Source organism: Mus musculus, chromosome 7, assembly GCF_000001635.26.
Source record: "Mus musculus strain C57BL/6J chromosome 7, GRCm38.p6 C57BL/6J".
NCBI classification, from domain to species: Eukaryota; Metazoa; Chordata; class Mammalia; order Rodentia; family Muridae; genus Mus; species Mus musculus.
The window spans coordinates 36,075,633-36,102,970 of NC_000073.6; the positions used below are offsets into that span (position 1 = coordinate 36,075,633).

The 27,338-nt window shown below is 46.1% G+C and overlaps 1 long non-coding RNA gene across 3 annotated transcripts; it reads left to right on the forward strand.

Annotated features, from left to right (window-relative positions):
- The first annotated feature begins 610 nt into the window (after positions 1-610).
- Gm38991 lies at positions 611-26,665 on the forward strand. 3 transcript variants are annotated; one of them, XR_881969.1, is made up of 6 exons: positions 623-671; positions 1,508-1,704; positions 8,309-8,489; positions 8,779-8,911; positions 20,225-21,840; positions 24,844-26,665. It is a non-coding gene; the product is annotated as a predicted gene, 38991 (long non-coding RNA). The 3 variants fall into 3 exon arrangements; XR_881968.1 differs by lacking the exon at positions 24,844-26,665 and having other exon boundaries at positions 20,225-22,162; XR_881970.1 differs by lacking the exons at positions 1,508-1,704; positions 24,844-26,665 and having other exon boundaries at positions 611-671; positions 20,225-22,162.
- Positions 26,666-27,338: the final 673 nt, after the last annotated feature.

The following is a 27,338-nucleotide window of genomic DNA, read 5'->3' on the forward strand; positions in this document are numbered from 1 at the left end:
AATTTTTCACACGGTGAGTGCCTTTATTTGTGAAATGCTGGTGATTTTTCTTTAATAGGGAGAGGAAAATCCTGGTCCAGATCTGGGGATGATTTCCTTGGAGAGAGAGGCTGCAAATGTGAGATCTGCGCGCTTTGGTTGGGGCACCTCGGATCACTTTAGAGAGAAGTTAGGAAGCTCTGCACTTAGATGTAGTGTTGCTTTGCCCAGAAACTGCTCTGGGAACTGAGGTGTGTGTGTGTGTGTGTGTGTGTGTGTGTGTGTGTGTGTGTGTGTTGTCTCTTCGTGTGCGGGGAGTGAACTGCAGTTCCCCATGCTTCAGGGCTCTCTGGCCTTCAATTTTGAGAGCCTCATCTTGTTCACTCTGTGACGCAATTTATTTTCTGAGCCAGCTACCCTGTCCTTCCCACCTCTCCCCTCATCAGTGCCTCTTCCAGGCGCTCTCATCCCCTCAACGTCAGATTTGCTTGATTGTGGTGCTGAGATCTCCAGTAATTCCTTGCACCGGCTTTCTTGGTACTATTTTCGAAAAGAAGCCAGTGTAGAAAAGGCCCTGTGCTCCCCAGCGCCGAGCCCCGCCCCACCCGCGGCTCCCTCCCTTTCCCCTCCCCCTCCCTGGTCCTTGTATTTTGTGGATAGAGCCGCTTACATCTGTGTCCTGATAGAGAGAGGTGAGATGGCTTTCCCCCCTCCCCTCTCACAGCCCATTCTCATGAAATGTTTGTCTCTCAAGGACTGAATTTTTACAGCCGTGCTGCTGGTGGGAAACTTGGAAGGGAGAGTAGGAATTTGCAAAGAGTGGGGAGTGCCTGACTTTCTCTGAAATCCATCACTTTGCTAGGTCACCCCTGGAGCTTGAGGGTTACAGGAAAAGCCTGCCAGGCCTCTTTGTGTGTGCGTGCTTGTGTGTGTGTGTGTGTGTGGGGGTGGGGGGTTGGGGGCTTGGGGGTAGTGACATCCAGGTGGGTAGAAGGCCTTTACCCTCTCAAAGACAAAGATTCTTGTTGGCGGTGGGTTATGGGGGTGAGAGGTGGGGGGTACTGAGGGAGGAGGGTGAGGGAGAAGGGGGTGAGGGTGTTAGAGGGACAGTTTCAGTCTTTGTGGACCTTCATTAAGAGCAAGGAGTGGAAGTGGGCTACTTGAGAATGCTGTGCCAATCTGGTTAATCGGAGGCCCAGCACGGTTCTGATTTCCCTTGGAGTTGTTCCAATGGGGCTTCTACTTATTTGTTTTCTTGGCAATAAGGTAAGGGGTCCTGGAAAAGGCTGTGAACCCTGCATGCATGATTCTCTTTGTCTCACAAAGGTCTTGTCCACACCCTATGTATACAAAGATACATGTCCCCTCCCTCCTTGCATCTCTCCCTACACCCCATCAGTAGACTTAACAAAACAACAACCTCCCCCCTAAAACCCCAAACCAAACCAAATCAAACCAAACCAACCAACCAACCAAACAAACAAAAACCATGCACTTTCAGATCAATTGAGAAAATGTTTTTCTGCAGGAAGATTCCTGCAGTATGATTTCTGCAGGACAGATACCCAGAGATGCCCTGGACAGATGTCCCTCTGAGCCCAGTGCCATTTCATCAGCCTTTGCACGGAGGGACAATACCAAGCACGGGCGAGCATGCAACTACATCTTACAACACCCAGCTCCTATCATCAGACTACTTCCTGAGCAGAAGCAAATTGACAACAGGTGCTCATCAAATATGAAAATGGTCGCAAATCAGGAACAAAGTTGAGGGCCTGGAGTGTCTTTCAGAGACAGCATTGGCAAGGGCTGTGCTGGCTGGCTGCCTGGCTGCTGGCCAATCTCTTCTGCTCTCCCCTAGTTTCTCCAGGGTGGCCTGAGTGTCTCGCCTTCCATTGTTACTGGGAGGAAGATGAGGCTGATCAAATGCAGATTCATCAGATGGAGCCACAGTTAGGATGGGGGCACCAGGACAGCTGAGATGACCTACATCTTAGGCAGGATCCTTACTATACTAACTGACATTGATTGTGTGTCTGTCTCTACCAGAGGGCAAGCATCATCATCTTGGGAGAAACGTTGCACCTAGGAAAGCGGTGGTTCTCAGGTTTCCTGCTCTTGCTAAGTAAAAATTGTTAGTTACATGGTTGCTTCTTTTACTGGTCCAATGAAGTAGATTCTCTACTACCATCAGACGCTGTGTGGCTTTTTCGCGTGTGAACTGAGCAGTTATTTTCTTTTCCTGCTCACACCTTTAAAATCCTCTTCCTCCTTCTGCCCCCTAAATCTTGAAGGTTTGCTTTTGAGATGTACTTGTACCGTGAGTAATTAGCCTGTTACCAAGATATTAATTAACATGTTGGAAATGTTTTCTTTATTAATGAGAAATTCACACATTCTCTTTAAATTAATTTGTATAGTTTGAAATTAATTTCTCGTGGCCTTTGATGACCTCCAATCTACTAAGACAAAACCCGGAGTATTGTACTAACGGTTAAACCATTCATTAAACATTTTATGCAAATTGTGTTTGTTTATAAACAAATTAACTGCAAGGATTTTCAAAACAGGTGCTGTGTCGTGAATGCGTACTAAATGATGTGGTACTGAAAGAATTAATTAGACCTTCAGATGTAATTAGTTGCAATAATTTGCGTGATTAGCGGCTTGGTTAAGAAGTAAGACACACACATTGTAATGCATGGGGGACTCACTGCAGCCTCTTTGTTTCTCCTATGGCGAGGACGAGGCTTCCCCGTGTTTAGCAAATTTTTCAAAAAATTGCTGACAAAGCTGGAGTTAATTGCCAAGTCTCCTGCAGGGGGGTGTGTGGTGGTGGTGGTAGTGGTAGTGGTGGTGGTGATGGTGATGGTTGCTATTTAGTTCCTTCTTCCCTGGCTTCTCCCAGGCACCGGGCTGTGAGGCTGTTTGTTTGCACCTTATGAATTTTTTACAGAGAAAGTTGTTAACCCTAGATCTTGACATCCCCAGAGGAAACGGCACTACTTAACACTTTGAGGGGTAACAGACAGGACGTGATTATTGGAAGCCAAATGAAACATGTTAGGCAGTTTTGAGATGGGTAGTCAGGGTTCAGGCTGTGGCTGGATTCCCCCCACCCCCGCCCCCCACTCCCCGCATCCTTTTTTTTTTTTTTTTTTTCCCTTTTGATGACTTCTGTTCTTTCTAAAGAGGAGCTGTCACAGTGAAGACTTCAGCCTGACCAGCCCCGGAAACTGGTGATCGTCATGGCTGATGGCTTGTTTACATGATCCTGATATCCCTGGGCCAAGGCCACTGAGATCCTGGGGACTTTATTACTATGAGTTTCATCTCTGTGGTCACATTAGCTGAGGGGTGTTTTTCAAAATTTGGGGGACTCACCACTCCCTGACCTCTGGGCTTAAGAGATCGTGCTCTCGCTTTGGCAAATCCTGCTGAAGAGCAGACCAGAATTTTTCTTTCTATTTTACCTTTTTGTCCTTTTCTTTCCTTGTTCTCCTTTTTTTTTTTTGTCAATCAGAAGTATTCTTTGTATACTTTAGTGGGTGCCTACCCTCCACAATGATGTGGGTCCGAGTGGGTAGCAGGGGTCAGTAGACATGGAGTCTTTCGTTAGAGGCAGACAAAGCAACAGATAGCGAGCTGGATTCTAACGACAGAGACAGAGGGACTTGGGTGGCTTCTCTTCATTCAAGCATAATACATAACCATTTTCCTAAACATAGCTAAGTCTGGCCTGAAACTCACTGTGCAGCTCAGACTGCTGTGGACTTGAAATCCCCCTGCCTCATCTTCAAGAGTGCGGGGACTATCAATGGCATGATTTAGTTTTTAAAATTAATATAATATATTTTAGGGGCAGAGTCAAGTCTTTACTAAATGTCTTTTGTTCGACACGGGTGCGGCCATGTCAATGACCAGTGCTGCCTCAGCCCTGTGGGAATAGGTACCAGATGGATGGGGCTCTGCCGGATGGTGAAGGCTTCCTCCGGTCTGTGTGCAGATGTTGAGAGTATATGCTGAAAATGTCACCAAAGCTTTCTCTTCCCAGATGTTTGTGTCCAGAAGACTGATCTCTAGAGAGTACTGCCACCAAGATTAGCTAAGCCTGCTTCCTTGCTCGGCTGTATATAATACCCTGCCCCCTTGTTTGCCTGTAATAAGCCTGCCTCTTTGTTCGAATGTACGCAATAACCCCACCTCCCAGTTCAAGTCTATTAATAAACACGTGGGGTTTAGGACCTCGGGGAAGGGTGTTGCGTTTTGCTCTTCTTTTTGCTCTTTCTGATAGCAGTTAAAAGAGAGACAAGACTCAGGGTCCAGGGCTAGGAACAGGGCTGGGGGTGGTATGGGGGCACGGGGTAGGGCATCACTCAGTGGCTTAAAAGCACTTGACCTAAGTTTGGATCCCCAGAACCCACTTAAAAGCCACACACAGGAGTGTCTGTAATCTCAGTGGCCACGTGGGAGACACGGGAGGCAGAGAAGACAGGAAGCAGAACCTCTGGAGGTTCATGGACCAGCCAGTGTGGCTTATACAGTGGCCAAGAGACCCTGTTTCAAACACGGTGGAAAGAACTGACACCCAAAAGTTTTCTTTTGACCTGCACACGAGTGTCACGACACACATGTCCCGGAACATATAAACAAGCATATGCTCACACGCCCACACGCCACCCTTGCCCCATTGTCCTTCAACCCTATAGCTCCTCCCACCATGACTGAAAATAAGCCACGCCCAGTGGCTCTTCCTGTGATCTTTGTACTTGGGAGGCCGAGGCAGAAGGATTGTTCAGGGCCACACAATGAACTGTGGAGAGAGGCGAGGTGTGAGCGGGCAGGGCTGGGGTTGTTTTTCCCTAGTGTGTAGGCTCTGTTGTTACCTGAGAGGTGGGGGTCACACTTAGCTAGTTTCTTTTCTGCCTTGGGTGAAGTAGGCAGGGTGCCTGGCTCTCTTTCTGTCTCTAGGAGTTAATGATTCTACCCTCCACCTTGGAGAGACAGAGGGTCAAGCAGAACAGGAAACCTCGAGAGTTTTCCCTCCCCCTTGGACTTGTGGGTGTTTCATTCTGCACCACCCCCCCTCATCCCCAGCTTGTGTTTGCTAAGTGCTCGTAGGAATAGGCCCTTTTGGCTGATATTTGAGCGATATTAACATTTGCGATGTCCTGGTGGCAGAGGCGCCTCACTCCGGGCAGTGAAGGATGATGCGGCAGTGCGCGGTTGCCTGATGGAAGAGTATTTCCATCAGAGCCCTGTACTGAAGGACGGACGGCTGTGGAGAGAGGTGGCTTGTTAATTTATGGGACCTCGATTCCAATTGCGAAGGAACATTTTTTTTTTCCTTTCTCAAAAACTTTTAAGAAATTAGGTTTTAAAGCGGAACCCGTGTACCACTCAACTTAAAATAGAAGAGAATTTGATTTTATGTGTGCCTTTCACATCCCGGCACTTTATAATATTGTGAATTCAGATGGAGCTGAGCTCCTGGCTGCAGGCTAGCTGGACGTGGGTTGGGTTGGGATGACTTCTGGGGAGACAGCTGTACTCCCCCTAGCCCCTTGCCTGAAGATGGGGTGGACTCTCAAATCCTGCTCCTCCGGGACTGTGTGCTTATATCCTCTCCTTGGACTAGGACCACGGAGCATATATTAGTTAGGGTCCTAAGAGCTCTGCCCACACATCAAACTCTCCATGAAAATACCATCTCATCTTGCAGAATTCAACTTGAAATGTCAGCCCAAATTCCCTGAGGGGATGAGTTAGTAGTTACTTCATTTAACATAATCACTATGGAGATGCTATATATCTGTGCTCATTGTTGCGTATCCTTGGGCAGATACCCAACTCATCTGTGCAATGGGGCCATTTGCAGGCATCTGTGGGGAAAGAGCCTGCTCCCTCTGTGCCTAGTCTGGAGGCTTCTGAGCCAAGTCAACCTGCACTTCCTTCCACTCATCCCTGCCTAGCAAGGGATGGACGCTGCCAACCTGAAGGCAGATGCCATCCATCTCCCTTCCTGCCGGCTTGCCTTCCTATCTTCCTATCTCAGGCTAGCAGACCAGGAACCTGGTCGCTGATAGTTCTTTCTGTCCCATGTCCTTGGAGATCCTGATGACGGTGATAGCTGTTGTCTTCGAAGACAACACAACCACTGTTTACATGCTGCCTGTGGAGACTCACATAAGTACCTATCTGTTTGTTTACTGATGTGCGATTTTGTGTTCTGAGCCTCACTTTCTCTAGTTGAAAAGTGAATGGGCCTTGTACATGAAGGGTCTTCCCACTCTCACTGTTTATGAACACATATAATCACACACACACACACACACACACACACACACACACACACACACACACAGAGTTTTGCTGTGTTGGAGATTGAACCTAGGGTCTCCCAAATGCAAGGCAAGCATTCTAACATTAGGCTACACTCTCAGTCCTCTTCCGCCTCTTCTTCCTCCTCCTCATTTTTATGATGATGATGATGTGAAAGAGAAATGCTTGTGTAAATTCAGTTACAAGTATGCCACCTTGCACCTGCGGAGGTCAGAGGACCTCATCTGTGCAAGGATGAGGATTGAAGCATTGTCTCTAAATGGATGCTCCTGAGGTACTGTCTCCTTTCCTCACCATGCGGTAGGTCCAGAGATGAATCTCATGCCCTCAGATTTACACAGCACATGCTTCTCTCTGCTGAACCACCTCGCCAGCACTTGCCATTTAAAATTTATTTTATTATTTTATTATTATTTTTTTTATTTTGAAATGGGGTCTTCGTAAACTGTTCAGCCTGGTCTTGAACTCATCTTTGTAGTGCAGGCAGTTTTTGAACTTGCTATTTTCCTGCTCAGCCTTCTGAGTAGCTCGCTAGCATGATGGGCATGTGCCACTAGGCCTGGCTTTGGTCTTAAATAATTACAAAATTGGAGGATAAACAAGACCTATTTATTTCTTCTGTCCTTCCCTTCCTGATTTCTGTACATCTATTTTGGATCCTAATTCATTCTCTCTCCTCTCCTCTCCTCTCCTCTCCTCTCCTCTCCTCTCCTCTCCTCTCCTCTCCTCTCCCTTCTTTCTGAGCTTTGCATGATAGAAACAATGTTTAAAATAGACCTCATTGAATAATATTTGGATTTCAGCAGAATTCTGCTCGAATACGTGTTTACTCATATGGTTTTTTTTTTTTTTTCTGCTTCAGCATATTTGGGTGGAAGGATGCTAAGTGGGGATGCTTTCGTACACTGAAAGAGCAGAAGAGTCTTAGGAAAGAAGAGCAAACATGTACAGAGAACTGGGTGCTGGCTGGGAGCCTGGCCCCCGGGCTCACAGAAACTGTGACTCCTGAGTGACTGCTAAGGAAGTGGATGCTGAGGAAATAATCTGACCCCCCCCCCTACTCCGAGCCGCCGCCATGATTAATACTAACACCCGTCTTCAAAAAGCCACAAGATCTTTAGTATCCACAAAATATATGAGGCTCCCGTTGAAGTTTTTATCGTAGAGATGTATCTGAGGTGTTATTTCATCTTCACTCAGCTAAAGGCAACCTTGAAGGCTGGATGGAAGGGGGCTGGGGTGGCAGGGAGCGAGGGCTGAAGATGGAGGAGTAATACGTCCAGGCAGGTACCTTGAGAAATGCAGCCCTGCTTTGGTGTGTGGCAGAGAGAGGCTGCTGGTTTGAAGGGTCCAGGGCCTGCATATATGGATCTCACCTCTACCAGTGACTCTACTGGGTGACCTCTCTGGGCCTGGTTTCTCTTTGGAATATGTCTCATGTGGAAGAGATGGACAGGCCCCTGGAAGATGTCGAGGAGAAACAGAGGGGCTATTTGTGCAGTGTGTAGATGGGAAGGCTGCTCATAAGCACTTGAGACTGGCCACAAGTTGTCTCTTCCAGTTGTCAAGTGCTCCTTTCCATCTGGGGCTTGTCTACCTCTGGTTTGATTGACAGTGTCTTCCATAGGCTCAGTTATTTGAACACTTGGTCCCCAGTTGGTGGTGCTGTTTGGAGAGGTTATGGGAGGTGCAGCTCAGCTCTAAGGAGTACATCACTGGATGTGGGCTTTGAGTGTTTATAGGCTCGCCTCAATTCCTGTTCTCTCTCTGTGCTTCCTGCTTGTTATTGAAAAGGTTTGATCTCAGCTTTCTGCTCCTGTGGCCATGTCACCTGCTTGTGGCTATGGGGACACCCATGTGCTAAAAACCTTTATCCCCCCCCCCCCAAAAAAAAAACCCCAAATAAATGCTTTTTTTCTATAACTTGCTTTGGTCACAGTGTTTTTTTTGTCACAGTCACAGAAAACTTATATTTATTCATTAACAGACATGGACAACACTTTGCTGAAGCCCCAATTCTACATGTCCCTGGAAGAAAGGAAGGATCAAGACATAGAGGATGTTGATGGGGTCCCATCACCTCTCCACCTTCGTCGAGCAATGGTGGATTATCCTTGGAAATTAAAATGGCTCTATAACATCACTTTTGATAGAGAACAAAATTTTAAGTAAGTTGAATTTTTGGGATTTTTGTGTGTGTAGTTGTTAGTGTGTGTACATGTTTGTGTGTGTAGACATGTTTAGACACATTGAGGCAAGTCAAAGTTGTATGTCTTCCCTGATTTCCCATTATATTATTGTTGTTGTTGTCGTCATCGACAGGACTACAGGGGTGTGCTGCCACTGCCATGCCCTGCTTTCAATGTTGGGTGCTGGGGATGGATTTGAACTCATGCTTGTTCAGCAGATATTTTATCCATTGAACATCTCTCCAGCTTCACAAATTGCTTTTTAAAGGAGCTGATGATGGACAGAGTCTCACAACACCACAGACCTCTCCATGGAAGATTAAACACAAAGAGAAGTTGGGGGCATGGGAAGACTATGGGAGGAAGGACACAGAACAAAGAAGCTGTGTCAGCAGACAAAGGTAAGCAGCCACTGGCTTTGACTTAAAGACTGTGGTTGCTAGTCCTTGGTTTTGTCTACCTCCTTGGTAAATCCAGCTTTGGAAGAGGTGAACAGGTCCAGAGCTGTCTCGATTATTACCATATTTGTTTCTATGTGGAAACTCCTTTGCATGGCTGGGTACCACTTCACCTTCCATCTGATTTTCTTTGGGCATCTCCTCTGGAGCCATTATACAGATGTTTGTTTCCTTCTGGTAGAAAGATGAAAGAGCTGCTGGAGGAAAAGTTTCTTTGGTTTCTCAGCATCAGCAAATTCCAACGTGTGTCCAAAGGTAATTGTATTAGGCCACACGCTAGTCCCACGATAATAGTCTTACGAGCTCCCGTGATAAAGCATGTATGTTGCAATGATTATAGAAATTTTATTTTCATCTGGTTTTTATATTGCTATAAATATTTTGCATTTACCAAATAAAGTGGTTGCTATGTAGAGATCATAACTTCTGGGACCTAAATTTGCTTCAGACGATAGGCAAATTATAGACTACAATATGTGATCAAACAGCAGCATGGAGAACTTAAATGGAGTGAGCCCTGAGGACAGAGGCTGCGTGAAACTATGGGGGAAGGAATAAATGGGAGTCTTAGCAAAGCTATCGCTGGTTCTAGCAGATAAATTATGCTCTGCCTTTTTGTATCTCTTTGGGACTGTACTACATAAATTATGACCAAATATAATTTAGGCTATCAGCCTATATTTCTGAACATCCATCTTGTACATTTTAAGTACAAAATTACCATTTTGCAGAAGTATAAAATTGAGACAAATTTTTTTCCATCTGTGCATTTAACTTCTGCATACTTTATTGCAGCTAAAGGGTTCTAGAGGACCTCATTACCATCCGGAGGGGACGCTAGCCCCGCGACTATATAACTGTATTAAGATCTACATAAACGGGAATAAAGTTCGAGGGACAGTGGGATATGGAATTATGTATTCTTTCTTAAATGGAGATGTAACTTTTATCGAAAAGCCCTTGTTGCTGCTTTTCTGGAGAAGATCACTGTTTATAAATTCAAACTTGCTGATGAAGGAATCCGTGTTTATGAAAACTCCATCTAAACAGGCACAGGCAGGGGCACCCTCCGGGGACCTGTGGGCTTTTGGGGTAGGGACTCGAACACTGATGTGGTCTGGAGATGGAGGCAGACCCTTGTACCCCTGTGGCTGACCCCCTGCTCTCAGATTTCTGAGTGTTATGATATGGGGACGTCAGTGAGCTCTCACCAGGCAAGAGCTGTGAAGGTGATCTCTCTCAGTTTAAGCCCCTGGTTTCTCAAGGGGGAAGGCCATGTGCAGAGGACAAGGAAGCTTCATTCTGTGTACTTAGTAATCTTAACTCCATCAAACAGGCTCGTCAAGCCTCCAGCCAGAAGCCAGAGCAGGTCAGGTTTCTCCTGCCTTTCCTCAGCCTCAGGGCAGCCTGTTTTCCTATCAGTTGCGCTGCTGAATATTTTGTATTTTGTCAAAACAGCACAAAAGTACCTAACAAATAGCTTCTCGCCTCTTCTTCCCTCATTGTTCCTCTCTACAACTGGGTGTCTTCTGTTTTCCGGTTTGGCTGTTTCACATCTGTCAATCAATCTTCCTCTGGATGGACAGCCTTGTAGTGCCTGCCCAGGAGACAATGTCTCCTAAAGAGGGTGCATCCCAGAGGGAGTGATGTAGTGAACAGGTGTTCAGAAACTGGACTGTCAAGGGCTCTGTCCAGCTAGGTGGAGGCTTGGCTGTGACTGCCACACAATGTTCAAAGATGGGAGTGCTGACACTAGACATTGGTAGGATTTGTTGTGTATTTCAAACACCATCTTAGCCACCATCCCTATTGTGTGGTGTGGGGAGAATCAAACGTGATGGAAAGAAATCAAGGAAGGGGCAAATACCCATCTCTGCTCTGTAGAAATGATTTTAGATGTTAAAGGTCCTAACTTGATTGGCAGTGGGCAGCAGCTTTCTTAAGTGGTGAGGTCTGGTCAGACTAACGATGGGATATTTATTGATGTCCATAGGGGACAGGTGTGCAGGCAAGCCTGGAGCATCATGCTATTTGGAACTGGTTTATCATAAAGGCCTCAGAACCGATGGTAGGGGTTCGATCAGCTGTTTCCAAGAGTCATGTCATTGGTGAAGTGTCTTCAGAAGGCAGTAACACTAGCCAGAACCAAGAAATGGGACTCAGGCTGTCCAAGGCCCCAACATCCAGGCATCTGGGAAAGAATTCAATATAGTTACTACTTCTTTAGCTATTCATTTGTTATCAATGAGACTCTACTAAGAGCAAGCCATAGTCCTTTCCCATCGCTAACACATACTTTCTGTTCCCCCAGATAACAAACAAGTACAAAATACAATTGTTATGGTTCAAATCTAAAGCAGTCTCTTTGGGACTATATACTGAAGGTTTACTTCACAGCTGATGGTGCTGTTGGGGGAGGCTCTAGAAACTTCAAGAGTTGGGCCCTAGCTGGAGGAAGTCGGTCACAGAAGGCAAGCCACTAATCTGGTTCTAGTCAATTTCTGGTTCTCTGCCTCCTCTCCCACAAGCTCCAGCCACCATATTGTTCTCCTAAGCACATGAGGCCAACAGGTTGTGTACTAAACCCTCGTACACTAAACCCAGATAAATCTTCCCCATGTTATATTGCTCACTCTGGTGTTTTGTTTGTAGTTACACAAAACCACTGCGATCATCAAGAAATTTTCCAGCTGGTGACAATTGTAGTTGATACTCCCTTCAGAAGGTACAATGCGGCTGTCATCGAGAAAGTGACCCCAAATTGGGTGGTTGGGACATCCTTTCTAAGTAGGGGACCTGTGAGTCTAGAAGATGAGTGTTAGTAGATAGGGAACCAGCAGAGAAGCCACATCAATATGGCCAAGGGTTGGTAAGACTCCATCCCATTGGCTGAATTCTTTGTCTCCTGCCTTACTCATTGTAGCCTTGAGGGGTAACTTTGAATCAGCTTGCAGGACATGGGATGAGATTTTGATAAAAGTTGTACAGACAGCCTCTGAGATCTTGGTCACTTTGGGGAGGGGTCATCTGAATGCAGGCTTTCTGGTTAGCCTTCTCACTCTGCTCTCTGCAACTGGAGAGCAGTGGCCATGTACCATCTCCACGTGTGTGCTGTAAACGTGGGGCAGCAATTCTGAGTAACCTCACAGTTCAGGGAGATATTCTTTCCCAGTGCTTGCTGAGCCTCCTTACTCTTGCAGGCTGTGACATCATGAAGCTGCAAAGCACTCCCCCCGCCCCCATTCCATACAGACTACATGCGAACAGGAGCCTGGCAGCAAAGATCACAGCATCTGTGACAACATGGATGCTTAGGAGTAGACCGGCAAGATGGGGACCCAAGGAGCTGGAGGTCGTTCCCATTCAGCCATACTGGCTCCTCCTTAAATCAAGGTTCAGGTTGAGAGCCGATGCCGGGAAATCAGCTTAGCACACAAGCCAAGGCTATGTGAGAAACAGTCCTGAGTTGGCTAAGAACCCCTGCAGAGCCTGGCCACCTGAGTAGAGGTGAACTCTTATCAGCTAGAGCTATTGGGGGGGGGGTGGTTATCACTAATTAGCCACAAGAGACACAGTGATCTGCCCCCAGGGGCATTATCATCTATCATTGCACTTTATCCTCAGATCCAAACTCTACCCATGGGGCCAGAGAGATGTCCCTGTGGTTAAGAGTCCTATTGCTCTTTCAGAGGAACCTGGTTCAGTTCCCAACAGCTACATGGCAGCTTACAACCATCTGTAACTCTAGTTCCAAGGAATCCAACACATTGCTCTGGCCTCCATAGGCACTAGACTCACAGGTGGTGCATATACAGGCAAAACACTCACATACATTAAAAAATATCCTTACTATCAAACTCCCAAGGGGAAAAAATTACATATAGCTGACCGAGGAGATGGCTCACTGGGTAAAGTACCTACTGTGCATGCACGAAGACCTGAGGGACCTGAGTTCGATTCTCATTGCCATGTCAAAGCCAGACATGGTAACATGTGTCTATAACTCTGGAGCTGGGAAAGGAGGGGGCAGAGACAAATGAATTCCAGGAACTTGCTGGACAGGGAGCCTAGCCAAAGCAGCAAATTCCAGGATCAGAGAGTGAGAGACTATGTCTCCAAAAAACAAGATGGAAAGTGATAGAGGAGGACACCTGATTTTGACCTCTGACCTGCACATTTCATACTTAGGCAAGTGCACACACATGTATGTACGCTCTCTCTCTCTCTCTCTCTCTCTCTCTCTCTCTCTCTCTCTCTCTCACACACACACACACACACACACACACACACACACATTGGGTCTTATCGGGATATCTTTGGCTGAAGGCAACTAGAGTTGGCCAGGTAGTTTGAACCTCAACCCTCACCCTGTGGGAAGAGTTTGGCTGGTGTTTGGGAGTGGTAGTTAAAAGTGTGTGTGTGTGTGTGTGTGTGTGTGTGTGTGTGTGTGTGTGTGAGAGAGAGAGAGAGAGAGAGAGAGAGAGAGAGAGAGAGAGAGAAGAAAGGACTCAAGCAAGAGGCCAAAGAAGTTGTCCATATCAAAATGTTGAGAGTGGTCAGCCATGATAAATGTGACAGAGATGTGGAACCATATGCCTGAGGGGATCAGTGAAGACTGACTTCATAAGAAGGTGCTGGGTGACTCAAGCAAGAGAGGTAGAGAGGAGAGTTTTGCTTGTTGTTTGAGGGAGGGAGTCAGTGAGCCTTCCTGCAGGGGGATGCTCCAGTTAGTGAAGCCAAAGGCATAAACTTCTTGCCCAGATCATGGTTACTGAGACTCACAAGGCTATTGGGATATGTTGGAGGAAAATAGCTCTGTGCCCAAGGATGGATGCTGCTTTGGTAAACTACACCAAGAGGATGGTAGGTCATAGGACATGCTATGTAGATTTTCTGGACACCCCTTGACCAATATCTATTTGCTAATAATACTCTTACAGAGTGAATCCAAGGGCCAAGAAAGAGCATGTGCGTGTGGTGGTATGAAAGGGAATATGGACAGTGTTGGGCATGGCCTCGCTGCTTTGGTTTTGGTTGTCTGAGACCCTAACCTTTGCTCCAGATGATAAATTTGGTTTTGTAAATTGATAAGATGTGGGGAATTTATCAGCCTTTCCCAGTGGGTTGGAGGACATCATGAAACAAGTACGTCTTCTATCAAATGCTCTGTTTTCACAGCTCAGAAAGTTTAGGGGACTGATCTTGGGGTCAATCAAGGTGAGCAGAGCTTTTTCAGCTCTCAGACCCCCGGCTCACACCCCGGAGCTTGTGCATGTATATATCCCTACATCTGTGATGCCCATCCACATCTCTAGGATGTCCAATCTCAGTTCTGGGACAGCCAGACAAGGAGGAGGGAAATGGAATGTTAGTTGAAATGTATAAATTGCTTGTCTGCTGGATAAGAAGGCCAAGGCAGGAGGCTTGCCTGGGTTAGACAGAGAGTTCAAGGCCAGCCTGGGCTCCATAGCAAGACTGTATCTCAAAATCAAAGAAAAGGAAGAAGGAGGAGGGGCAAGAGATGGCAGTGGAGGAAGGAAGGAAAGAAGAAAGAGCCAAACCTTAGAACCCAAGGGATTCATCTGTTCGTGTGGGTCCCATCTCTGCCCTGCACAAAGATGCCCTATACACACTGATCACATGGTACACATGGGTGCACACACAGCTGCTGCATTCAGAGAACAAGCTCATCAGGTGAAATCAGGACCAAGATGGAGATGAGAAGGGCCCACTGTTTCTCCAGTCCCACCAAGCCCAGGTTGCATTTCCCACTCCCTGTTTTGTGGCAGGAACAGGCTTCTCGGTAGAGGAATGCAACTGTGCCTGCCCTTGTTTGCCTGGCGTCCTGTTTGTTCCCAGCACAGAACAATGACCCCTTGTAAGGCAGGGCTTCTCAGCCTCACCGAGGGTTACTGAGCAGCTCCGATTTCTCCCCTGATTATCTTGAAGCCTGTCAAGCTGCAAGTTCTCCCGCCCTTCTCTGCTCTTTCTTCCTAATAGACATGAAACAGTGCAGTCAATAATATTTTACTCGTCTTCCCACTGCGTGTCTCCTCTTCTGATCAGTTTAGGCGGCTTTGACTGCAGAAAGTCAGAAGGGAGGTTACGATCTGAAAAGTTCAGCCAAATGTTATCAGCCTCCGAGATGTTGCTAAGGGAAAGGCCCCCCAGCCCTTGGCGACCGGAGCCAATAATAGCTGCGATTCACTGATAGTATCAACGCCTGTCAAAGATCCAGGCGTTTGCGGTTCGTCTGTAAACGCAAACACCTGTATCCAGTCAAGCTATGATGGTTATCGTCTTATTCCCTGTCATGTCGATGGTTCCTTGAAGGGGCTGCCAGGATGTGCTAAGCTGTGAGTTGATTTATAAAGTGAAGGGTCTCTCAGAAACTTTGGCATGGATAGGGAAATTGACAAAGGCGAGCTTCTCTTTGGTGGGGTGACGTGGCATTTTGACAACAGTGAAACCCAGTTGTTTTTCTTTCTTTCTTTTTTTTAACTGTATTTTTGAACCCATGGCACCTGAGGGACCAAATCATGGGAAGTGGGGTGGAAGGGGAGTTCGGGCATGCTTTGAAAGCCCTCCTTCACGTGACCCCCAGTTCCCCACCTCTAGGAAGGACACTTAGTGCTTGTTTGAGACTGATGTGTGTGATGAATTAGATCAAAGAGACTAACGAATAGTGTCCGCAGAGCTTTTCAGAAGACAGTATATACATAGCTGGGATAGTTTTGAGACTGAACAGGCAAAGCTCACACTGCTAAGTAAACCTAAAGTGTAAGGAGGCCGTTGATGACCTACCCAGCTGTGGCGAGCAGTGTTTTCCTAGTGAAAGGCTCCCGGGCTTCCATGTTTGCGTGGTCAGCCATAGCTGCCTGAATGGAAAGACAGGAAGGAAGACACAGTGTTCATGGGTCCATCCTCCGCTCATCCTTAAGGTTGTCCTCATGAGACAAGTGCTTATCCAAGAGAAGTTTGTGTCTCCCCTGGAGATCTCTGTGGGCTCATGTAAAATGTGTCCCAGATTCTCTGCTCCGTAGCATATGGTTAGACCGCACCGTCTGCTTGTCCCACGGCCATGTGCTTGGTATCATACATTTGACACCATCTTGCCCATCCCTTGAATAATATTCAGCTTAAAGAAGGATAGGGACAATCTGAAAGGCCCCAGACACTGGGTCTTCAACAAATGCTGTAGGTGAGTAGCTGAGGATAAATCCTCTGGAATGAACAAGCGCGGCTCTGCAATGAACTTGAACCACACCTTTCTAGGGCCTCCTTGACCCATGAGACCAAGGAAGAGGTGATTGTTGTGGTGGCACACACCTGTGATTCCAATACCAGGGGAGGGAGGAGGTTGAGGCAGAAGGGTGGAGAGTTTCAGGATAGCCTGGGGTATAGCGTGAGTCCTTATTTCAAAACAGAATTAAATGAAAAGAGGAAAATGCAGTATGAGGACCCTAAGGACAGTGATGAGAGGAGATGATGAACCAGGTTAAAATAGACATTAACCCCGCACAGTGATACAGAACTGCTTAGCTACATGCCTGGTCCATAGGAAGTGCTCAGTGTTAGCCACTTGTCTCTCTCATTTTACTGATGGTTATTATTCATATGGCTGCCCAAACCTTGCAGGTTTAAAAAGTCAAATTTAGACCAGAAATGAGTTTTAAGAAAATCATTTAAGCTACTATCACCTTAAAGCATAAAACATTTCCAGTGATTTAACTGAGACCCTTCTAGCACAGTTCACACACATAATGCCCTGTGGAAGATTAGAATAGTGCCTTGGAAAGCCCAGGGGTGGATGAGTGAAGCTATGGGACTTCATCACATTCAGCGTATTTAAAAAGGTCCTGGTCCTGATGCTCTTCAGAACTCTTAAGCCTGAAAAAGAAACCTCCTACAATATTGTTTTTGGTCTGCCAAGAGTATTTCAAGATGTAATGATCTGATTCTATACTATTTGTTGGTCCCGTATTTTCATGGTGGTCTGAATGAGAAATGTCCTCCATAGACTCATGCACTTGAAAACTTGGATCACACTTGGTGACACTGTTTTGTGGGAAACTTTGGTGGAAGGGGGAGCCCTGCTGGCGGAAGTGTGCCACTGGGAGTGGGCTTTGAAGGTTGATAGTCTTGCCCGACTTCCTGCTCTCTCTGTGCTTATGTGTGGGGATGCATCCTGCTCCTGCAGCCATGCCATGCTCCCCCATCCTCAAAGACTCTTTCTGTCTTAAGTTGCTTTTGGAAATGGTATTGACCACAGCAACAGAAAAGTAACTAATACAACATTTTAGCTAAAAGGACCACAGGCTGGAGAGATGACATATGCATGGGCTGCAAAGACTGTACATGCATGGACTGTGGAGATTACACACACACGGACTGCAGAGATTACACATGCATGAACTGCAGAGATTACGCACACATGGTGTTTGCAGAGGAGCCAATTTCTCAGCACCTCAGTTGGGCAGCTCACAATTGTCTACAACTCTAGCTCTTGGGAATCTTATGTTCTGACTTTTCTTGCATGTACATGCCTGCGTGAACGCATAGGGGTGCATGGCCATACACACACACACACACACACACACTCGTGCTTAAAAAATAAAAATAAATAAATAAACGGACCACACTGAGTGAGAGCTCTGGCAGCATTCGCCAGGGACAAGGTGCTGCTCCATGCTGGATGCTCTGATAAGTAGTGATTCTCACCGGGGTGTGGGGCTAACTGGTGAAAACTGTATATATTGCTGCGTCTGTGTACTCTGCCCCTTTGAAAAACCAGCTCTCAAATCCTTAACATCTCATGCTCTGTGCAATAGCTTCTGCCACCTTTTGACCTCAGTATGAAGTGGAAGTTGTTCTTGCCAATCCTAGATATCTGGACTCGTTTCTGCTCAAACACCTAGCAGGAACTTTTCTTTATTGCCTGTGAACATGCCCTGCAAAGGTGTCAGCCATGTCTAACTCATGCACTCCAACTAAGTTCTAAACGTTCACTTAAAGGATACCTCTGGACTAGGCTTAATAGAGAAGGCTTACAATCCCAGCTATGCTGGAGGTGGAGGCTATTTCTATTCCAAATAGAAGGCCAGCCTAGACTATAGAGGAGATTGATGACTTTTGACTTGGGGAGTTGCATACCTTCAAAAACCGCCCAATTTCCATGCAAACCAAGGTGACCTGAGGCTATTGAGAATGGTGAGTTACGCTTTCATGTTTTGAAAGGGAGTCAAAGCAAGAAAAGAGATTTGAGGAATGACATGTGGAGAGAATTAGGCAGAATCAGGTGTATGAAATCACTTTTTTTTTTTTCAGACAGGGCTTCTCTGTATAGCCCTGGCTATCCTGGATCTCACTTTGTAGACCAGGCTGGCCTCAAACTCAGAAATCTGCCTGCCTCTGCCGCCACCACGCCGGGCTGCAATCAGACATTTTTAATAGCCTCATTATCACATATACTACCAGCCCCAAAGCAAGGAGTATTCTGGGATGAATGAGATTGAGGTTTCTGTCTGACTACAATAAAGAATTATAGAATGCGTATTCTATCGCTACCCCACCAAGTCCTTCAAAACATGGTGGGGGGGGGCACAGATAATTTTCTTTCTAGAACTATTTTATTCCTTTAGATCAACCTGATTTGAGAGCGAACACCCAGCACCAAGGATTTTGTTCTGTCTGATTTTTCAGTGTCTGGCTTGCCTTACAAAGATGCATGTACTTGGTTTGAACATTAGGCCTTTAGGGTGTCTCGTATGGTTTAAGTCTGAAATGTACCCCTCAAGTTTATGTTTTGAATACCCAGTCTCTGATTGGTCATGTTGTTCTGAAGGCTGTGGAGCCTTTCTGAGGTGGGATGTAGCTGGTGGAAGTAGGACAGTAGACTAGGCCCCTGATAGCCATACATACTTCAATTTTTCATCTATAGTTTCGGCTTTCTGGTCTACCTCTCTGCCTTCTCCAACACATTGACCTAAAATCTGTCTGTAACTACAAGTTAAAATGTTTTTTTCCCTTTCTATTGTGTCTCTCAGGTATTTGTTCACAGTGACAAAGAAATAACTGATACAAGGTCTTTTAACCAAAATAGTGGGTTCTCTTGGACATCCGAAGAAAACTAGTGAATCACATATGAATGGCAGGTTACCCCTACTCATTAGTTGAGGCATCATGGCCTTGGGTTAGCTAATCTTGGATGGTTGGGTAGAGAGGAAGTATAGTTTAGTTCATGACTAGACTTTCCATTCCCCCATCTTTCAATTAATATGGATTCCTAAAGTGAACATGTAGATATAAGTAATTAGGGCATTATTAATATTTGTTCTGTTGTTGAAGAATTATCTTTCTGTTTTCTTTCTTTTTGTGGTTATGGTCAAATCGCTAGGGCAGTGGTTCTCAACTTTCTCAATGGTGTGATCCTTTAATACAGTTCCTTCTCTTGTGGTGACCCCCTCAACTATACAATTATGTTCTTTGCTATTTCATAACAGTGATTTTGCTACACTTATGAATCACAGTATAAATACCCAATATGTAGGACATATGGCATGGGACCCCTATATATGGGTCTTTCGACCTCTAAAGGTGTCAAGACCCATAGATTGAAAACCACTGCTCTAAGGGATTCTGAACCCAGCCCACGGTGGTGTGCAAAGACCTCACAGGAAGCAACCACCTTGAGTTTCCAGCCGCAGCTGTTATAGTTCCCAGCTCCCAGGGCCTCACCCCTCCCCAACCCCAGTCTCTCTAACACCCAGTAGATAATCTTTTAAGTCACACTCACTGCACACTGGCCACACACTCTGACAGTGAAACTCGAGCTTCCTTGGGGCTTGCTTCCGTGACCGAACAAAGCACTTGTCCCCCCTCTCCAGAACTGGTCTCCTTATGCGTTGACCTTTGAAGCTGTGTGCTCAGTAGTGACTCCAGTTTTGCTTGGTTAAACATGGAAAAATGTTCCTCTAGATCGAAGCAGCTCCCCATTTATTTCAGAGCATCCTGTCGCTGACGTAATGCCGCCTGGTTTATGGCCTCATTGCTCTGTGTTTGGAGTTGAGTAATGCCTGCTGGTGCACCAGGCACCGCCTACGTAACCACAGGAAGGGGTAACATCCCATGGGCCTCCCAGGCATCTGCTGGGAAATTGCTTCTTTGGTGCCAGACAAATGAATGTTTTGCATATTTCTCACAAAAAGAGAAGGGTTGTGAGGCGGAGGTTAACATAACAATCTTCTCTTATTACAGTGATTTATGTGTGCATAACTTCAGCAGTGGAATGTCATCTCGGAGGTCTTTAATTGGCAGACTTTGGGGACCACAGAGGGAGATGACAGAGTGTGCTCTGAAGAAATAAGAGTGTCGGCTGCCATTCCCAGTGCGGCCCCACAGAGGAGGTCTCATAAATCTCGGGAGTAGTGGGGGGATAGCAGTCAACTTTTAAACTTTTTATTAACCTGATATCTGCTAATGAAACACGAAGAGGATCATCTTCAACCTTAGCCGATTCGGATCTCACGACACGTCAAATGACTGCCTACGGTTTTTGAGACAATCAAATGCAGATCTTCTGGTAACTTCTACTCAAAGACACCAACGCTGCGATTTGCAGTCTTTATGACTTCAATGAGTCACCCAGTCCTGTCTTGCTATGTGGAATATGATTGTATGTTTTTAAGAATGTCAACAGATGTGTTTTCTGTTCATGAACCTCATCTCGGGCCTTGGATAAAGGGGCCATTTTGAAATGGAATCACAGCTGCTTTTGGCCTCAGGATGCGGCTCAGAGAAGTCTATCCATGCAAGGTGTGACTGGCCTTTTAGGAGGCAGGGTGAGGTTCTGGAAGGAATGGAGAGTGACCTCTGTGACAAGATGACTCCGGTATCTGTGTCACTTGTAGGAAAGTTGAAGTCTTTCTGAATGATGGATGTCTCTGCGAACATCTGTGCTAACAGTGTCCAAGAGGTCAAGTGCCAGGCCTTAAACTCTAGCACCTGTGCTAGAGCCAACCCCAAACTGTGGGCCAACCTATTTCGTGGGCCATTGGGCTTTTGAGAAAAGACTGACAATTTACATCTTTGCATTTATTTTCAAAATTGCAATGTCTTTAGGCAAGGGCTCCCCAGAAGCAAACCCCATTGCAGTAGCAGAGTGTAGAGTTATTTCCTGGAGTTATGATCCAGGAGCCATCAACTCTCACCAGCTCCCAAGCTGGGAGTGGAGGATCCTGAGCCCATTCTGATTCACGCTAGAATATTGGCTGGCTTGGTCATGACCTCATGTGGGTCTTTCGAAGGCAATCACGGGCTCTGTGAGTTCAGGGGTGTAGCAGTCCACTCTGTTTTGCAGTGTCCTCCCAGACCTCTGGCTTTCTACCATCTTTTCATCTTCTCTTCTGCAATGATTCCTGTGTGAGCACAATATATGCCCCCCGCCATGTGTGTGTGATATAGATGTCCCATTTGAGGCTGAATATTCCGTAGACATGTATTGAGAGTGTATTTTACATTGGTCCTATTTTACTAGAGAGCCCAAAGCCTGACTAAGCCAGGCAGTCATTAGGATCTAGTTTTCATCTAGCTTGGGAAGAGAAAGAAATTGATGGACAGCTCTTTCTTGGACAGCTGAGGACTCTTGGGGGCAGGGTAGACCAGGGCGAATCATTCTACCCGAGGAATGCATTGCTTTTGTACTTACCCACCAACCCCCATGTGCCACTGTTGGAGTCTGCTCTGGGCTATAAACTCTCTGGTGCATGCTTGCAGGACAGCTCTTTTGCTACATGCACTAGAATGTGAGCAACAGAGAGATACCCGAGACTCCAAGGCATGCATGCTGTGAAGGATGCAATTCATTGCTTGAGGTAGGTACCCTTTCCCTTCATGAGCAAGCTCTCCTTTCACTCCAATTTCAAATGACTGCAACTAAGTCTTTCAGGCTGACTTTGTCTCCTAATCACCCACTTCCTCTTTTTAAGTGGTTTTTTTTATTAGCACCTTATATTGAACAAAGTGATGAGTTTCATAATGCCATTTTAATTCAAGTATATCATGTAGTTTGTTTATATTACCCAGTACATTGTCCTGCACACAGATACACACATAAGTATAAAGACACAGAGACGTGCACAGACACATTCAGACCCCCCCCACACACACACACATATACACACAGAGAGACACACACAGAAATACACCAGACACACATACAGAAGAAGACACATGCAGAAACCCATAGAATACACACACATCTAGACACTTACAGCGTTTGCTGCACACACTATCAAAGCACACCACCTTTGTCTTCTTCCTGGATCTCCAATTCCATTGAAATGTTGTGCTTTTATTCTTCTTTGTAGCTGAGTGAAGTCTTGTGTGTTCCCTGTAGCTTATTTTCCTCATCTGCTTGTCTGCCAATGGGTACCCAGAGTTTGCTGTCTTAGCTTGACTTCTGTCACTGTGATAAAATGCTGACCAAAGCCAACTTGGTAGTGGAAAAGGTCTAAGGGTTTATTGGGCTGATAGGCCACAGTTCATCGTTGAAGGAAACCAGGACAGGAACTCAAGGCAGGGGCAGAAGCGGAACTGTGGAAATGGGCTGATAGGCCATAGTTCATCGTTGAAGGAAACCAGGACAGGAACTCAAGGCAGGGGCAGAAGCGGAACTGTGGAGAACACTACTTACTGGTTTGTTCTTTATGCTTGCTCAGCTTGGATTTCTTTCCCCACACAACTCAGAACCATCTACTCCAGGGTGGCAGTGTCCACAGTGAGCTGAGCCCTCTCACATCAATCATAATCATTAAAATGCTTGTCTACAGGCTGATATGATGGAAGTATTTTCTCAGTTGAGGTTCCTTCTTCCCAGATGCCTCTGTCTTGTGTCAAGTCAACAAAATTTACCCAGCACACTTGCCTATTATTGTGGATAGTGCTGCAATGAACTTGGATGTGAGACGACACCAAAACATTCTGATTGCTGTGGGTGTGTACTTAGGAGTTGCAATAGCAGGCTCCCGTGCTGGAGGGCGTCTCCATCCTTCTTGTTCCCTAGTTCTGCTGTGGGCTAGCTATCTTTCCTGCTATTCCGGAGCCCAGAATTGGAACACCTGAGTTTTGACTTTTGTTGCTATCTGAGGGGAAGGAGATAACTAGTGTACCTGTGTCTTTAAATGTCTCGTTTAGCACAGAGTTGAGCATACATATTCTAGAACAGTCTGTTTCCACGGCTGCATATTTGGGGTTGTGGCTACACCGTGTCTACCTGTAAACATTCTGAGCAGCTCATACATAAAGAGTGCTATAATGCACCCAAAGCAATCATTCCTTATGTTTAATGAGCTGCGTGCAAACAGGACTGCTCACCTCTTGCCTCTTCCAGGCTCCGAAGGATCCTGCCTTTTAAAGTAATCTGTAGGCTGGGAGAACAAACCCTTAAAAACTCAAAGTGGTATGGGTGTTTTAATGGCCCTTGTTTTCCTTCTATAAAAAGCCCACGTGTCTGTGGGGCTCCTGTGCCACACTATTCACAAGGTGACAGCAGTGATCAGAAACATAATTTTCAATATTTATGATGGAAAATGCAATTTAGAAATGAAAGAGGGGGCACTTGTTCCTCCTTAGCTCGAAGCGAAATCATTGTTTTGAGACGTGTTCTTTATACAGTTAATCTGGCCCGAGTAATTTACCACACCCAGGCTGAGTTGTAAGGCTGGGGCCTCATTCATCAAGAAAGAATTATGGGCACAAGATGCATTTGAATTAGTAAATGTTGTGTGGGGCTATGGTGATTTGATTGCAGAGATCTGGAGAAGGCAAGAGTGGCAGCTTCAGGGTATTACTCTCACAGGAAAGTCAACAGGTGTGGAGAGTCTTGGCTCTGGAGGTCTCTGTCTCCATTGGCCTGTGTGACTTAGTTTTCATCAGTCAGTTTGGATAAAGTATAGCAGTGTATGCTGGCAGAAGAGGAAAGCTATGGCTTGTTGAGGTTGTGTGGCTTGGTCTGCACTATATATGCTAGCCTCTGTGTGTGTGGGTGTTCGTGTGCGTGCATGCATGTATGTGTGGTGTGCAAGTAAGTGTGTGTGCGTACTTGCCCATGTGTGCACATATATGCATTTGGAATAATTTGAGACTCAAAACAGTCACACACATAGCACCAAGAGTTCCTCTTCATTCTCCCTGAATGATAGCACTGTATGTATCCCAAGCACATAATCAAACCAGAATCAATATTGGTGCAGTATTATTGGATGAACCATAGACCTTCAGCCGAACGCCATGTGTATGCTCTATCAAATAGGTTGCCAGTGTCTCCCATTTGGGTGATGTCACACAGAGGTGAGATCTGCCACTTCCAGTCTGTTTTCTGCAGGCAAACAGCTGCAAGTAACTGAGACCTTTGCAGGAGAGAGCCAAGACAAACCACCAATCTGCTGTGGTCCCCATCATTCCATCTTGACATACAGCCTAGTTACTCTGACCAACTTCTTGTCCTGTCTTGTCCTGTAGGCACTGGAGTTGGGAAAGCCTACAACAGCAACTTCAGGTCCCCAGTGGCATCTGGGGGCTGGGAACCGACATCACTGTGGATTGTATTGGCTTTAAGGACCAGTCATCACAGGGGCCAGCTATCCATAGGAGGAACTCCTTTTGGAGAATGGAGGGCATTCTGGTATTTCCCATGGATGCTCTGGGCAGTGAGGCTGCTCTCTGCTCCTGGCTGAACTGCAGAGGCAGGGCAAACTGACTGAAAGCCCGTGGCATTGCTGGGGTCTGAACAGCTTCTAAACATTCATAGTGTCCCTCCTGGCTTATAGTATCTCTTTGACTGTCTGTGTGACTTTTTTTGTTTCATTTTACTTTAGGTCTTGAGTGATCCTTTTGCAAAGCAACCGACAAAATTTGGAGGTAGGTACACTTTAAAGTTTTGTTTATAGTCTGTCCAAGGACAAAGAAATGGATGGACCTGGCCATCACCAAAAGCCAATTGGACTGAAGCCTAGGAGATCCTGTCATTAGAGAAGTGCCAGCATGGTAGAGGACTTTTTAAACATACAGATTCTGCAAGGCCCATTGTCTCCTCTTAAGAGTCATTTCAATGAAGACCAACAGCCCCGTGCTGGGTGCTGGTGTGTCCCAGAAGACTAAGATGGAATCTTTGTCTTTGAGAATCCATAGTGTTTCTGGAAAAGAGCCACCCATACCATTAGCTAGATTATAAACAGTGTAGTCTGGCCGTGCGGATGAGAGAAAGAAGTGGCACTGACTGCTGGGACACCCGGGGCCTTGGGCTCTATTTATCCAGCCAGAACATTCTAATGCAGGGCGCATCCCTGCCTTCCTGAACAAAACCAAAAGCAGCGAGGAGTGCTTTCTTTTAAGAAGGGAAAAGTGGGTGGTGATGGAATCAGAGACGGAAACAAGCTGAACATCTGGAAAGAAGGGCTCTCCGGAAGAACAGCCCCTCCCTCGAGATCCCACCGGTCCACAGCAGCCTCAGAGTGTCAGAGGATTAGGTCTGGATTCTTGTAGTAATTAATAGCACTTAAGTTCCTGGGTAGTCAGTTTTGATTAAGCAAACATTAAATTAATCCAATCTGCAAACGCATGGCCGGGTGGAAGCAGCAGCTGGATGGACAGAGGGATGCGTCCTCATTGGATTGCGGGCCACCTCCGAGTAGTTACAGCTGGATCAATACGGCTCCTAGAGCTATAATAAAATGCCTTCGACATGCTCATCTGTGGCTGAGAACAGTACACACATTGATTTCCTGGCCTGATATAACCCATTTACCTAGTCAGCTACTCCATTCAGGAAGGTGGAGGGGTCCCAAGACCCAAGGGACCAATGATGCCTGCAACGATGGTAGCGGATGCTTGGGAAATGTCTTAATCGGCAGCATGACTCCTCCGTTAGGAAGACATGTTTCTTTGTAAGGTAAAGGCCTCCTCGGAGTCCTGCTGGCTTCATCTGGGGAAACACTGGATATTGAGGAGTGTGTGTGTGTGTGTGTGTGTGTGTGTGTGTGTGTGTGTGTGTGTTGCTGTTTCTGTATGTCAGGATCTGCCCTTCTCATGATTTAAAACGCCAATGTTATACAATTGTCTTAGCTTCTTGGAGGGCAAAGGGGCATGTGTTAATACAAGCTCATTCCAGGAGTGTCTTCTACTCCAATTTGGGTGAACTGGAGGGAGGCACAGAGACTGCCCCAGATCGCTCACATCAGAAAGATGCCCCTCTTCACTGATTTTTCTGTGACAGTGTTGAATGGAAAGGGAATGGTTACTGTTTGATACAAATTAATGAGAGTGTGGTGTATCACATGTGGTGTCAAATGACAAGGCCAACACATGAAAACCAGTCAATGAGATCTGCCTCTCTCCACTGAAATAGTTGTCATCTCTACAGACTTTCTGAAACGAAGCTATTATTACTGTCCAAAGCCTTTTAGACCGATCCCTTGGGCTCTGCCATTAAGAAACTGCTTGCTGGGAATGGAGAGAGGACTCACGTGTTAAGAGCAGGTATGACTTTAGCAGGACACCTGAGTTCGGTTCCTAGCACCCATGTCAGACACTTAATAATTGCCTGTATATTCAGCTCCAGGGGATCCAACACCCTTTTGCAAACTCCGCAGTCACTTCAGTGACTTACATGGACACATACACACACACACACACACACACACACACACACACACACACACACACACACACTTAAAAGATAAAATAAAAGACGATTGCTTTCTAACATTTTTGATTACTATTTTATTTAACATGCATGAGTGTTTTGCCTACATGTATGCATTTGCATCGCATGTATTAAGAACCACCAGATGTGAGCCACCATGTGAGTGGGGGGAATAGAGTCTAGGATCTCTGGAAGAACAAACAGTGTTCCTGACTGCTGAGCTCTCTCTCTAACCCCATCAGAGAAGAGCTAAAGAGTTTTGAACCATCCTGTGGGTCAGTTCTCTACTGGAGAGCCATGTCTCTTAACCTCTGAGTCATCTTTCCATGCCCTATAGTTGCTTTTTTCAAAGATTTATTTGTTTTATGTGAGTACACTGTCGCTGTCTTCAGACACACCAGAAGAGGACATCAGATCCCATTACAGATGGTTGTGAGCCACCATATGGTTGCTGGGAATTGAACTCAGGACCTCTGGCAGAGCAGTCAGTGCTCTTAACCACTAAGCCATCTCTCCAGCCCCCACAGTTGCTTTTAAGAGGATGACTTGGAGCATAACATAACTGATAGTGAAAGTGTAAGCACCAATATGAAGCTCCAAAGATATAGAATGGCTCTCTGACTGTGTAGAATGTTGTCGAGATGGATGGACTTTGGGTCTAGCTAATCT